This window comes from Oryzias latipes, chromosome 14 (genome assembly GCF_002234675.1).
Source record: "Oryzias latipes chromosome 14, ASM223467v1".
Lineage (NCBI taxonomy): Eukaryota > Metazoa > Chordata > Actinopteri > Beloniformes > Adrianichthyidae > Oryzias > Oryzias latipes.
In genome coordinates this window covers 19,905,517-19,917,569 of record NC_019872.2, presented here as the reverse complement: position 1 = coordinate 19,917,569, position 12,053 = coordinate 19,905,517, and the positions used below count along the sequence as shown (strand labels likewise).

Genomic DNA, 12,053 nt, shown 5'->3' with positions numbered 1-12,053 from the left:
AGGGAGAGAGAAACCCTCTTCTAATTTCCCCATCTGTCCTTTTTTATTTATTTTTTTGTTCCATCCAGCGCGTTCACTGCGCACAGGCGCATTTTCCAGGGATGCACGGGTGAGCGCGCACGGGTCGGTCCGGTAGACTAATTACCATAATAAGCAGCATAAGTTCGCCGAGGCGGCGAGTCGGGGACGTTTGTTTGTCCGTGATACTTAGCGCGCAGGCAGTGCCGCAGCGGCGGGGACGGAGCCGGGCGGAGGGAGAGGCGCAGACAGACGGAGGAGCTTCCCGATCTCAGCCAGCCGCGCATCCTCCCGCAGAACTGAGGGTCAGCGTATGGGAATACAGCGGGGCGACATCACACCTGGCTCTGAAGGATACCCCCACATCCGAGGCGTCGGAGGAGAAGCAGCATCCGGTACGTGCGCGCTGATTGATGGAAGACGCATTCCATCCTCCGAGGTGACAAATGAGAACCAGGAAAAAAAAAATGTTAGGGTTTTTTTTTGTGTGTCGCAGCTCAACAGACCCGCTATTTGAGCCTCATGTCATCGTCCTCTTTCTCCTTTGTGGCAAGGTTTAGAAAACAATTAGGTCTGTCCGTGTCCGTCTGCCTGTCTGTCTGTGGCACAATGATCGGCTCAACGCGCTCGGCTGACTGAGGATGAGCTTTGGCTCCATATCTGCTTCACAGATGGAAGCGGAGGCCAAATCCAAACAAAAGGTAAAATGATCATGGAGATCCACATGCAAAAAGACACCCAGCTCCATCCTGAAGCCGTTAAACTCGCATTTTCTGTCACAATATTTCCCATTTGCCCTTAATATCCGAATATCTCTGTGTCAATGTGGTGAAATAGAGCAGACTGAGCCTCAGTTTCACCCTGAGGGGGGAAACTACACTGTAAAGTTGTTCTGAAAGCCCCATCCTGCTAAATTTCCATTTACTTATCCGATAAAGACTTGTGGACAGAATTACTGCTGGCATTAGAGCTGCTGCAGCACCCCCACCATTTATGCCCATTAAATTGTCATTAAGGTGGTAAAACAGCTGAAATCTGCTCAACATGCACACAGAAAAAAGGAGAATGAGCGAAGCTGCTGACAGAGCAGTCACCAACCTGCTGGTCTGAGCTGCAGAAAATACGGAAATATTCATGCGGACAGAAGAAATACATCTCCTTTTGACGTGTGCTCAAGTGTGCAGCTCTTTGCAAAAACCAAAATGCAAACATTAGTTTATGAGTGTGGAAGGATTTGATGGTGATTGGTGGCAGGAAGGGGAAGTGGAAGAAAGCAGATCCCCAAACATCTCCTGCAGGAATTTCTGGAATATGCAGTGTGCAACAAATCCAGGTGATGAGGCTCGACCTGTCCTCACAGCTCTCAGGCGACAGACAAACAGATGGCATCTCAAAAGGAATTCATCTCATGAGTGCTGGAAGTGGGATCCTTGCATCGGCTGCCCTCTGACTCGTTGGCAGCGAGGCCTGCGTCTGGCACTGACTGTGGCAGTGGTGTGTTAAATGAAAGCTCAGGCTTATGACTTCCTCTCACCTTAAAAGAAAAAAAAAAATCTGTGTGGCTGTGATGTGCCTCAGACTTGTAGAACTCATTAGCATTTCTTCATCATACATCAGTAGATGAAAGCAATTGAGATTTGCAATTTCATGAGCAGCTTGGGCACAATGTAGCCTCTTCCAAAGCTATTAGATGTGCAGAAATTGTTATTGAATGGGCAAAGCTCTTATTCATCTGTGTATGGAAGAGGCGGAATATATTGTGTTGCAAAGTCTTTATAGTGTTTGAGTTTTTGGGAGACGAGTGTTTATTTTGGTTTAACCGCTGGCACAAACTGCTACTTTTATTTTATTCTAATAACACAGGACTGTTTTGTTTAAAAAACTGGACGTTTCTGTCAATTATGCTGCAACTGTTTCTATGGCTGCAGGGTTGAGCTGCCATCCTAGTTTTTTTTCTCATAACGTTAAAGGGAAAAGGTTTCAAAACAGCATTTAGAGGCAGATGATTGCCGTCTTTTAGCAAGCAGCAGTGCAATATGCAGGATAACGTGTACTGAGCCTTTCTTAATTGCATTTGGCCTTCAGGCTTGCTCTCTGTAATGACCGACTCTCTGTAAGACTTGGCAACCTGCAGCAGATCAGTTGCTTGTGTTGTTGCAGCCCGTGATAAGCCTGTCTTAAATCATAAATGCTTGTTTCAGCCAGCTGTGGATGTGAGGCTGCAGCACAGACTGATGTTTGATTATTCATGTTAGTCCTTTTTGACTGCTTATCATTTCATCCAGTACCAACAAAAACACAAGAGGACAATTGGAAAACGGGAAGATTTTAAAGACCCACTCCAATGATAATGCTGTTTTTGGTATTTTCAACATGGTCTTGTAGCATCTTTCTGACATAAAAACAGAAAATTAAGCTTAAAATTGCATTTCTGAGTATTTCTTTATTTAAATTATCGTGAATCAGAAGCATACAAATAAATGCTGCTGGAAAAAGCTCGTGGATATGACATAGAAGCCACAAATGGAAGCTCCTTGCTCCAATCCATTCTGATGCATCCACTTTTTAGATCCACGTATGTCTTTGTTTTGCTCGTCTGAGCTTAAAACTGTACAGCTGGATAGTTCCAATATGGCTCACCATTTTTTTGCACCACTAATATTAGTTTGGGATTTTGAGGGACTGTAAGTCGACTGGAGAGTGTGTAAACAGATGGAAGACAGAATGTGGGGGAAGATATACTCCACATCAACAGTACCACCCACAACTTGGAGGCAAAAGAACTACTGCCGCTCTGCAGAAATTATGTCCAAGAAAATAACACACGTCTTTTGATTTTGACTAAAAATATCATAATCATAATTAAAAGACCACCAGGAATGCTTTGAAAATAGATCAAGAGATGATCAGAGTGGGACTTTAGAGCCTTATGGCGAGGAAAGATATTGGCTCCAGAATCAACCATCATTTGTGTTGATTGGTTTTTCCATTGTCAAGTATTGTCATGTGTTGCTGCAGGGCCCCCCTACAAACCCCGTTACAGCTCGGTCATGAACTGTGGGGCTTCCTGCTCACTGCAGGAAAATGTCAACCTCCTGCCCATAAAACATAACAACATTCCCATTATATTCATGACGACACAGTTATTACAGGAATGAGAGGTTTCCTGACACCCAGCATTACTGTTAGGATTCAAAAATTGATGGTTTGCAGTGTCTGTAGTGGGCAGTAGGTGGAAACCTGTCAGAGCAGATGGGAGGTGCACTAAGAACAGGATTACAGCAGCTCATAAAGATGACTTGAGACTGATCTTTGCAGCAAAGCAGCTATTCTCTGCATTGATGATGCTAATTACAGGATAAGTCACTTCAAGCGTCCTGTATTGTCACTGCAGTGGTGTTCTACTAAAAAAACACAATAAGAGTAAGTATGAGCGCATGTTTTAAAGACAGATTTAGGAACAGTTAACCAATACAGTAACCTTAAAACAAAATAAAGCTTTAATTTTTTTAGGCTAAAAATCCAAGTCCTATATTCTTATTTGAACATGTAGATGTGATGCGTTTATGGTGCACACATAGTGGGTGAGAGCGACAGCAGAGCAGCTGATTTAGCTCCTAGAACTGGAGCTACTTTGACTGTGAAGTTGGTTAAGATCAAAGAAACTAGAATATACAGTACAAACATGCAGAACAATTTCTGCAGCATCCTATGGTGGTTTATTTGGGGACATTTTTGCATCCATGTTTGTTTTTATGGTTTGAAACAAACACAGACAAAGGTCAAGAAATCAGAACAAATTCTAGATGCAGCACTGTGCCTTTCCCACTATGAGGCACATTCAAAAGCCTTAATTCTTTTTTTCCGAAACCAACAGAGCGCCTTAATTATGGTGGTTTTGTAAACACGCTAATGCGGCTAAAGTGTAGCAGTGTCGGGCTTTGTTTTAATACGTGTTACTAACAAGGTTGGGAGTTAGCGTAGTCACAGTAACGTTTGTTTTAGTGGTATTAGTCTGTTTTTTTATGTGATGCAAACAAGGTTGGAAGTTATGGGTAATGCTGCTAACTCTTTAACGTAGCTAACATGTAGCGGATTACAAACAAGTTCTAGAGTTAGTGTGAAAGCCGTTTTAAAAAGTCTGATAAATTTATCTCTGACTCTTTTGTCTCACTTAATGTGCCTTATTGACGGTGCAGCGGATGTATGGCATAAGTTTGAAAATTGCGGAAAACACATTAAGTTTGAAGCCACAAACAAATAAGGAGTTTCTACAAAACAGTTTAAACTATTGGATCTGAGGTACAGAATACGGAGTAGCAGTTTATTCAGAAATTCTTGTCATTGTCTTAGATAGAAGAAAGCGGTGGGAGTTCATTTAAGATTCACCTCTGAGTTGTGGGCGGACCTTTGGCGCAGGCTTCCCCTCCTGTTTCCACTGTTGTTGAGAGCTCTTTGTTTACAGAACCTTCCGCTACCTTACAGCCCCTGACTCCTCCAACCTAAGATTACAAGTGCAACAAAAATGAGGAACAATGTGGCAAAACAGTTTGGAGCCAGATGCCAACTCAGATGCCAACTCAGACAAGAAGAACAAAGACGTACATGGATCGAGTCACCCACAGTTGCATGCATCAGAATGGAGCGGAGCAGGGAGCCCACCAAAGAAGCTATATATATATATATAAATCATCCATTTTCATTGGAACAAATCTATAAGCATCCTCTTCAGATGAATTGAAGACTCTATTTTTCAATTGACCCCAAACAAAATCAGCATTTTTAATTTGTCCAACTCCCACTTCAAGTCATATTTCTTTCCTTTGGATTACCAGGCATGAATGGTGCTTGTTTTTAAAAAAATGTTTCTTATTAAGACTGGAATGCTGTTGCAGGCAGAATGTAATATATGTTAACGTATATAAAGAAAAACCTTTTAACTCAATTAAGAGAGCACTAGTAGCTCATTTAAAACAGGTACATTTGTGCAGATTTGATGTTTAGCTCACAGTGGCATATTTTCAAAAGAATTTATTAAGTTTATTGAACATAAAAGGCCATATGTGAAGAAAAAATATATTCTAAACATGAATTGACAGCCCGCAAAAACAGAAAAAAAGTTGTACATTTGTTATTTTGTTCTATTGTTCTTTTTCACTACAGAGGCCTTCATCATTTATTTGTATTTTGTTCCTTTCTACAGCGATACATCCCAGTGTGAGAAGCATTTTCTCAGCCTCACAGAAGTATTTTATTTCTATTTCTGCTAGCATCGCCTGCTTTGCTTTCCTATTTCCCCTCTGTAATGAAAGCCGGAGTGGAGCTGCGTGTCTTTTGAGGCAGCGGGAAGGGAGGCAGAGCTGCAGCGGTTCTGGACTTGCTGGCGTTTGCTGCTAGTTCCCCGTGTCTGTGGAAATGACCCACATCAGTTATTGTGCATTTGCAGGGTAAACAGCTGCTGAACTGAAGCTTTTTTTTATGTCTGCAGAAAAATGGCGGTCTGTCATCTGTGCTTTAGTGACCTGGCATCTGCAATCTCCATATTCTAGTGTTTGGCCCCGCACGCCACTTTAAATGGACTCGTATTCATGCTGTAAACTCTTTAGTTGTGCCGTTAAACCATATGAATCTAATTTACATGGACACAATGGCATCATTTGTCTGACCTTTGAGCATCTATTAGCATATTTCATTAGAGAAGAGTTGGTAATCCTGTCTTTCTCAGATTTATCCAGACATTTATTGTAAACTTCCTGCCATCTTGTGCAGCAGACTTCTGAGTTTTATGACGTCTATTTATTTGGCGGAGCAAGAATGAAGGCATCAGAGCTTCTTCCCCCAACCAAACCTTTCCAAGTCAAATAAACGGCCAAAGGAGCCACCACAGTTTCCATCTGTTGTCTAACTGTTGCTACTGATCAAATATGAATTTGTAATGAGTCATTATGGTAAAATAAACTGTTGCACACAGCATTTTTCTAGATTAGTATTTTTCTGGTGCTTTGGTAAAATTCAAGTACGGTAGTTAAACGGCCACCTGTGTAGCATTTACGAACCCAACTTTCTAAAGTTGGGCATTGTAAACATGTAAATAATGGCTAAATTGTTAAAGCTAAAATACATTTGACGTTTTTCTTTGTCGGCTCAAAATCATGGGGATTTTTCTAATTTTGGGGTTTGTATTAGGACTTGGTGCAGGAGACGAGGTTTGTGACAAAAATTTATTTTATTAAATAACAACATAAATAAACAAACAAACACTTAAAATATTAAAAAATAAAACCTGCAAGTAATTAATTTCAAACGTGGAAGTTAAAATCAGATTAAACCCGAAAACAAGCCCAACCAAACCTGTACTGAAAACCAGACTGTGGGTTTAACCATAACAAAGCAGGGGTTGACATAGCCCAGAAATTTGCACTGGCCCACAGGGCCACTAGGTTTTGAAAGTTACTGGCCCTGCCTGAAAGTTACTGGCCCGACACTGCACACAGCTCCGCAGTTGCTTGCAACTTTAGGGGGGTCCGGGGGCATGCCCCCCCGGAAAATTTTAATATGGGGAAATTTGGTGCATTCTGGTGACATCTAGCACTTATTTATACACTTTTCAATTACTGAAAATAGAGCATATCAAACTTAAATCTGCTCTAGTCTGTTTCAGATGTTTTGAAGAGAGCACTGCAGTGAAGTAGTTAACACTAGTTAAGAAGTTTTCATGCTGCCCAGGGCTCCAGACTAACTTTTTTCACTAGGAGCACAGTGGCCCCCAACTGAAAATTTTAGGGGCACAACCAGAAAATTTAGGGGCGCATACCGTAAATCAACATGCTAACCAAATTTACTAATTTCCACTGTATTACTATTAATAAATACTTTAATAATAGATGCAAAAATTACAATGTGCCGTTTGAAATTCAGTGTCACATTTTATTCTGCACTTTTGAAAATGCAACAAGGTAAACTGACAAAAGCATCGCTGTCACGATACAACGATACAAGCGGCGTTGTATCGGAGATTTTATTTTTAGGCCATATCGCCCAGCCCTACTTTAGTTACTTAATTAAATTAAATAATTGAAAAATTAAATAAAATTAAATTACTGAGATCATTCAGCTAACTAGAAATACTTACTGCTTACAGTGTTGTAAAGAAAAAGAAAATTAAGTAGTTTGACATTATACTCCATTTGACTCTGAGATTCAGGTATTTGGAGTTGCCTTTGATTCTTTGACATTCAGCTTAAAGCTTAGTGCATACAGTTTCATCTTCAATGTATTCATTAAATATCTTGCTGTCCATAGCACTAATTCCACCCGTCACTCCATCTAACATATTCCTATCTATTCCTGCCATGTCTTCCACATCTCTGACATGCTTCAGTCTCTCTTCAGTGACGGTGTTGGATTTATGATCATCGCGGTGAAAAACCACCAGGGGGCGCGCGCTGATATGTGTGTCAGTTTAAATATATCTGCATAAAATGTAATAATAACCCACTGGCTTGTTCCTTCGTTCTTGCTGTTTAACATTGTTTAGTATTGAATTGTTACATTCAATAAAGTTTGAAAAAAAAATGAGTGAGCGCGTGCCGCGTGGTGCTCGGCAGCGACAGCCGCGCGCGCAGGTGGGAGAGGAGGAGAAGAGTGATAAAAGGTTTCCCATAGAAACCCTTGAAGTCTGAACACAGGACTAGCAGAAAAAGTGAATTATAAAGACGAGGTAAATCTACACGTTTTCGCAAAATATACTTTATTGAAAAAGGTGAAAAATGTATTAACCGTTAGATATTTTAGTGGCCCGAGCGGACAAGTAAAAAATAAAGTCTTGTGGTCCGTACTGCTTGAAAAACAGGACCGGGCCAGCGGACAAATGGCTATGTCGAGCCCTGCAAAGCAGCTGTGGTGACTGAAAACTGTCATGTGACTTGATGGTCTTTTCAGAAGAACTTAAAGAAACTTAAACAAATCATTTAAAATGAAAGAATAGAGGAATCAACCCTCAAACCCGTTTTAGTTTTACCGGTAATCAACGTTGTAGCCAAAATAAGAATCGCAGGCATTTATAAGTTACTTATGGGCCCTTCTTTATTTATAATTTCCTGCCAGGCCATTGAAACACTGCTGTTTTTAGTTTTTGAATTGCACATTGTTTTCCTAATGTATATTTTTACTCTACTTTTTTATTTATAACCTATATTTATTGAAAGTACAAATGTTCTAATGTCTAAAGATGACACAAACTCAAACATAACATACCATACCATACCATACCATACCATACCATACCATACCATACCATACCATACCATACCATACCATACCATACCATACCATCTTTATTTATAGAGTACTTAAATTGCCATTGCAGACATGAACTTCTGTACAGTTATGTAAGCAGAAAGACAAAAGAATATAAAAGCAATAAATACAAATTATTAGGATGTACATGGAATGATTCAGTTCATGCTCCTTGCTATACAGATGTTACACAATCAATAAAGTAGAACATTTTACTATGCAATGGAATAAAGGAAAGAAAAGCGTCTTACTGTGTGTTCAAAACCAAGTTAAAAAGTGTTTTTTTAAAGAAGACTTAAAAACAAGTCGTGGACGATAAAGTGGACGATCGTTCCAACCTTTTGGAGCTACAGCTTTACTTGATGGGGTTTGTAATGAAAGAGCTAAGATGGTTTTTGTGACTCTTCAGGCCTTTTTGGCTGTCTCTTCATGCTGCCATGTTGCTTCTTGTGTGGTTGCTTTGTATGAGCTTTTGCTTCTGTACCACTGAACATAACAACACTGTGCTTACATGCATGGCCGCCTGCGTGCCCCATACAGGTTTACCCATGTTTCACCCGCAGACAGCCCGTATCCACCCGTAAGGGCAGTTATGACTAAGGCTTTATTTCTTACCTCGTAAATCTCATTAAAAAACGTACATGTTTTATAGAGAGTAGCAGAAGGTAAAAAAACAGTGATATAGAATACAAGCAAAAAATAACCACAATTCTTAAAACTGGGCGCGATTCCATGTCAGTTTGACAAATTAATAGATTAATTTGACTAATTGTTGCTGGTCTAAAACTGAGTGTAGTAATAATGTACATTACCGCAATTACTCAGAACAGTTTTGTCTGTTTGAGGAGGTCAGAAGGCTGTTGTTTGGAGACCAATGATGGTATTAGAGCTTGCTGGCTCAACGCTTCCAGCTCAATTGTTAACGCATGATTGTCTAGTTCCAGTCTCACATGGGGGTTGTTTGGACAGAATCCTCTCTAAGACAACTGAATATAAATCTATGATTGTTTCTGTTCCAGTCTTAAAGAGTGTATGACCCCTGACATGAGGGAAAGGAGTGTCTTAGTTACTGCTATAGACCTGTTCTTTCAATTTGGTAGTAATTAGCTTTTAAGCATATCTGCATTCAGATCGTCCATTTACAGCCACATAGGACTCTTTGTTCTCATTATGCACCTTGTAGATGTGAGGGCCACGTGACCTGGGGAACATAACCACTGCGCCATGTGTTGCAGCGACATTTCCTGAACCTTTGCCATTCAAAACTGCCGTTTAATGTTCCAGTCTGAGCTATTTACTGCATTTCAGACCAAACCCTTTTTAGAGCTTTGTAAGGGTTAGGAGGACTGAGGCGCAACTGGAAGGAAACCAAACCTTCAAGGCGTCTTTCCTCAGGTTGCATTCGTGAACATATGCACGTGTGCTCAGGGTAAAAAAAAAAAAAATGGCTGCAATTTGACTTTTTTTTCTTTTGCAAAATCAGCAACTCTCAGGACTGCTTAGAAGGCAGTAGTTAATAAACCGTGGTGTGCTGTTACATTGAACCTTTATGTTATAGAATTCATTGCAGATTTTCATTTATCAAAAGAAAAAAAAAGCCAACCATGTTCAGAGCACGACATATTTTACCAAGACAAGATGAATAGCCATGCAACCCATTGGTAGATTGCCAGAATAGCAGTTGCAGCCAGGTGGTCCCCCCAAATACATTGATAATAAATACATTTCCTTTTTTTCTTGGATTATTAGAGTCGAGGCTTTTTGTCAACAGAAAACTAAGAGCAGCAAACCTAAAACAGAAAGATATAAATGCCATATGCTCAATTTTTTGTTCGTACTGTTTATTTAAATCATGTCATACCTTGCACTGAACGTCTTTCTAAGCTCTCGCAGCCCCAATATGAACAGCCATCTGGAGGGCAGATTAAAATCGATGTTATTTTTCCAGCCAGAAAGCTCCGGTTTTTCATTTTCATTTCTAAAAAGGTTATGACATGGCTTTTTAATGGCTCCCAAATAATCTAAATCTCATACACCTTCACACCGTTTTTGCTTTTGGACTGGTTCAAAAACCTCCTGTTTATTGTAAACAGATCACTTTTGCTTTTTCGTGTCTTCTTCTGTCTGACACGAGGATTTTGGGATGAAGTCCTGCCAGTGTTGAGGCCCCAATGAAACCTCTCAGTGTGTAAAGGTGGGGCACACAGTTTCTTTGTCATTTAGAGTGTTGCTGATGGAAAAAGGGAGCAAAAAGTACAAAGAAACTGGATCAATCAACTGAAACAGTCTCTTTTGCTCCTCCAGGTGACATTTTTAACTATGGCTTTTTCTCTGGGACATTACTATAATGTGGGCTTTGTTTATGTTTGCAGTCCAACTGCTCGTTAAATTTCTAATCAGCCAATTACGTGGCAGCAATTCAGTGCATTTAGGCGTGTAGACATGGTCCAGAGGATTTGCTGCAGTTCAAACCGAGCATCGGAATGAAGAAGAACGTTGACTCAAGTGTCTTTGAAGGAAGCATGGTTGTTGGTGCTGCACAGGCTGAGTATTTAAGAAACTGTTCATCTACTGGGATTTTCACCCACAACCATTTCTAGGGTTTACAGAGAATGGTCTGAAAAAGAGAAAATATCCAGTGAGCAGCAGTTCTGTGGGTGGAAATGCCTTGTTGATTCCAGAGGTCAGCAGAAACCACACCAGGTGCCAAGTCTGTCACCTAAGAACAGGACACTAAGGCTACAATTCACATAGACTCACTAAATTTGGACAATAAAAGATTGGAAAAACGTTGCCTGGTCTGATGAGTCTCCGTTTCTACTGTTACATTTAGATGGTGGGGTCAGATTTTGGCATCAACAACATGGAAGTATGGATCCATCCTGCCTCGTATCAACGGTTCAGGCTGGTGGTGGTGGTATAATGGTGTGGGGGATAATTTTTTGTCACAGTTTTGGCCCCTTTATACCAATTGAGCATGGTTCCAATGGCACAGCCTACGTGAGTGTTGTTGCTGATCACGTCCATCCCTTTATCACCACAGTTTACCATCTTCTGAAGGTTACTTCCAGCAGAATAAAGCTCCATGTCATACAGTTGGAATAATCTCAAATTGTTTTCTTGAACATGACAAGGAGTTCACTGGACTCAAATGGCCTCCATAGTCGCCATATCTCAACCCAATAGAGCAACTTTGGGATGTGGTGGAACTGGAGATTGGCATCATGGATGTGCAGCCGTAAAATCTGCAGCAACTGCGTGATGCTCTCATGTCAATATGGACCAAACTCAATGAGGAAGGTTTCAAGTACTTTGTTGAAGCTCTGCCACAAAGGATTAAGGCAATTCTGAAGGCAAAAGGAGGTCCAACCAAATACTAGCAAGGTGTGGCTAATAAAGCGACCGACGGGTGTATGTTTGCACATTAACCCTTGTGCTGTCTTACATGACCCCACCCTTGCATTGACGTGTTCTCCCTACCATGACAAATGTGGATAAAGCTAGAAAGATTTCATGTAATCCATGGACACCAGTGAAGATCACAAATCATTGAAGAAAAAAGGTTCAGTGGACTGTCTAGTGGGTCTATATGACCCTAATGCCAGTGGTAAAGTGCCTAGGATAGCACAAGGGTTACAAACACAGATGCAAAATTAGGTGGTTTTTCAGCAGTCTCCAAGTCACTTAACACATTTAATGACTAAAAGTGCAGGTTTGTGGGAAATCTAGCTTTATTC

General features: G+C 40.6%; 1 protein-coding gene across 1 annotated transcript in view; it reads left to right on the top strand.

Moving 5' to 3' along the window:
• The first annotated feature begins 281 nt into the window (after positions 1–281).
• Positions 282–12,053, top strand: part of LOC101167065 (leucine-rich repeat transmembrane protein FLRT1) — a 69,220-nt gene continuing 57,448 nt past the window's right edge. The window contains exon 1 of the mRNA XM_011483713.3: positions 282–413. The gene's annotated coding sequence lies outside the window, so the exon portion shown is untranslated. The remainder of the gene's footprint in view (positions 414–12,053) is intronic.